Below are 3,476 nucleotides of genomic sequence, written 5' to 3' on the forward strand. Positions count from 1 at the left end.
AACACAGAGAATTATGGAAAAGCAAAGTCCTTTGGTAGCCCCCCCACCAAAGTCAAATTAAGGCGGTACAGATGCTGATTGCAGTCCAATAATCATCAGCCGACACTTACAACAAAAAGGCATGGTAAATAAAAAGCATAAACAAATTCCGCAATTGCTTCCACGTCACAATGTGGATCGCTTTGGTCGTGAATACCAAAGCTGGGACATTGAGAAGTGGAAGAAGCTCCTGTTTTCTGATGAGAAAAAATTCAATTTAGATATGAAAAAACATGCCCCTTGAAATTTTTTTCTACACGTCACAGTGGTGGAGGGTTCATAATGGTATGGGGTGCCTTTTCTTACAGAGGGACGATGTAGCTCCAGGTGGGGAAGGGTCGTCAGACAGCAGTTGGTTATGTTAGCATGCTACAAAAAGCAACTTTGATGATGGAGGGTCATCGTTTGTGTGGAGATGGATGGTAATTCCAACAGGATAATGCTGCAATCCAAACTGCAAGACGGACCTTGAGCTTTCTACAAAAAAATGGAGTCCATCTCTTGGGATATCCTGCATTCTCAACGGACTTGAACCCAATTGAAAATGTTTGAGGATGGATGACAAAACATATTTATCGAAAGGGAAAACAATATTCAACAAGAAATGAACTTCGTGAAGCAATCTTAAGAAACTGGGGTAGGATCCCCCGTGCCTTAAAGAACCCCTTATTTCTAGCATGCCCCAAAGAATTTTTGAAGTCATCAAAAGCAGTGAATGTAACACTCATTATTAAGTTTGATTGTTGAATGTTTTCATACACCTTTCATACACTTTTTGAACAATTTAATCGAATTTTTGTCTCTGGTCCTGTAATTTTTATCATGTGTAAATAGCCTACTTTAATAAAAATGCAAATTTAAAAAAATATATCTTTGCAATATAACTTTTTGTTTCCATAATTTTTTAGATTGTGGTATTGGTAACCTTAAGTCAGAAGAGTTTAAAATCTATCCTAAAAAGATTTTTTTAAAATGATTTTTAAGTGATCTTAAATTTTTGATCAGCAGTATATATATATATATATATATATATATATATATATATATATATATATATATGTATATATGATACCCGTTTTTTATTTACACTATTTTAGTTAAGGTTTTCTCTTTTTATCCTAATGTAGTTAAATTCTGTTTTAAAATTGAAGACTTTTGCGAAATCGGCTTATGCAAGTGCTAAATCTATTTCTATTTAACAATTTTAGTTGAGGCCTTTTTTCATCCATATATAAATGAATTATCTTTAGTCATTATAAACTTTTTAAAAATCGGATAATTTAGGTGCTTAGTCTGCGATAGGTTAAAATTAATATTTTTTTTCTTCCGGGAATTAAAATTTGATTCTTTATTTTTATTTTTGCATTTTTTTTTATCCCAAGCTTCTTTAGACTATATATATATATATATATATATATATATATATATATATATATATATATATATATATATATATATATATATATATATATTACCGTTTGATCTATTTGGTTAATTATGTTTCAGATGTTGGACCATGTTTACGATCTTACAGTCTCGTCAGACCTTACAGAAATGGTTGTTAGTATTAGGAAGACGTGTTTTAGAAGAAATACGGAAAAAAGAAAAAAAGGGGGGGGAGGTATTGCTCTGCAATAGTATTGAGCACTTTCTCCAGGTTTTTACTAATTACCAGTTTTACCATATATATATATATATATATATTATATTCTTATATATATATTATTAATATACTTTCAGTTATTGATGAGTATTAAATATATATATATATATATATATATATATATATATATATATATATATATTTAATACTCATCAATAAATGAAAGTATATTAATAAACTCTTATGAATCATCGTTGTACGGCCTTTTGATCGCCTTATTCTTTTATTGGCATGAGGGTTGTATCAAATATAAGCCCACTATTGTTTAATTAAAAACCTGAAAAATTGAAGAGTTACAAAGACGTTGGTGGTACCATTAAAACGATCGACCTTTTGTGCTCCATGATTTATATTTTACTCAGTTACGACGTTTGTCGATGCCCTTTTGCCAGCCTTTTTTCATATCTTAGGCGTCAAAATCCGATGTACGCTTTGTCACCATAATATTTGTCGTTAATCTGAAATCGACGAATCTATCTTCTAAGTGCACTGACATAAACTGCATCGGCTTCAAAAACATTCAACAGGCGCCGGTGAACGTACATAGCTTCTATTTTTCTCTGCATGTAGGAGTAAAATCACGAATCTTGGCTTCTAGCGCACATCCATCTGATACTTTTTTATATCTACGATAGAGATGAAACTTTCAGATTATGAATGCATAAGTTCTGTCATCATAATAATGCAAATTTCAATCCACTCTAATACATTCGGATCGATCAAACATAGAAGACATTGTATATGAAAAGTCTCTCGTCGGACTAGATATTTACATAATGAAATACATGAAGATTACCAGTCTCTCCAAGTTAAAGATAGACTGGGTACTAACTCACAACAGACGCTTGCACGTCGTACATTTCTTTTTCAAATATATTGAAATGAAGTTTAATTTGGACATACGTGCAAAATGCTCCGTTACAGCTGGGAAGTAAATCCAAACGGAAACAGAGTTTGACATACTGACATGAAAGAAAATTCCGCATAAAAAGATGAAAGGAAACATTGGCAGCTAATACGTATGCCATGTCAGGAAAATTTGAAAAACACAGTTTACAAACAAAAATAAGTTAACTGCTATTAAGCAACTAGTCATGCTATTGATTAATGCAGCTTTGATATTGGTGACTGGCAACGAAAGATTCTAAACAGACCTGACATAAAAGCACAGGAAAAATTTCCAACGTACAGAGTAACATACAAAAACTAGTCGCTGCTTAGGCTGTATCGCCCAGCAAGGACGATAATAAGGGTTTCTCACTATTGCGAGCGCTGGGAAATATCTAAGTGCAATATCTAATGGCAACAACTAATTTCAATATCTAATGGCAACAACTAATTTCAATATTTAATTGCAATATCTAATGGCAATATCTAATTACAATATCTAATAGCAATATCTAATGGATTCCCAGCATCCAAACCTTATGATGGTACATCAACATCACGAAACAAAAGCCAGTAGAACAATGTTCATTACGAAACTGGCCAAACACTTTGGATAAGAGTTCACTACAAATCAGAAAAGAAGTATGCGACGAAAATCGCCAAATAGAGTCGCCAAAAAAATATACCAACATCTTCCATTGCAAAAACTGAGAGTAGAAGACAACCAATAACGTGCCAAATATTTTCTGGATTAATTCACGCAAGACCATATATATCAAGATGACTCTATAGACTTGCTAAAAAGAGGATCGCTATATTGTGAACAGGAAAAGATTTTAATGGCTGACTAAGATCAAGGCTTGATGACGAATGTTTTAAGAAGTCA

Source organism: Euprymna scolopes, chromosome 4, assembly GCF_053919585.1.
Source record: "Euprymna scolopes isolate OS-2025 chromosome 4, ASM5391958v1, whole genome shotgun sequence".
NCBI lineage: Eukaryota > Metazoa > Mollusca > Cephalopoda > Sepiida > Sepiolidae > Euprymna > Euprymna scolopes.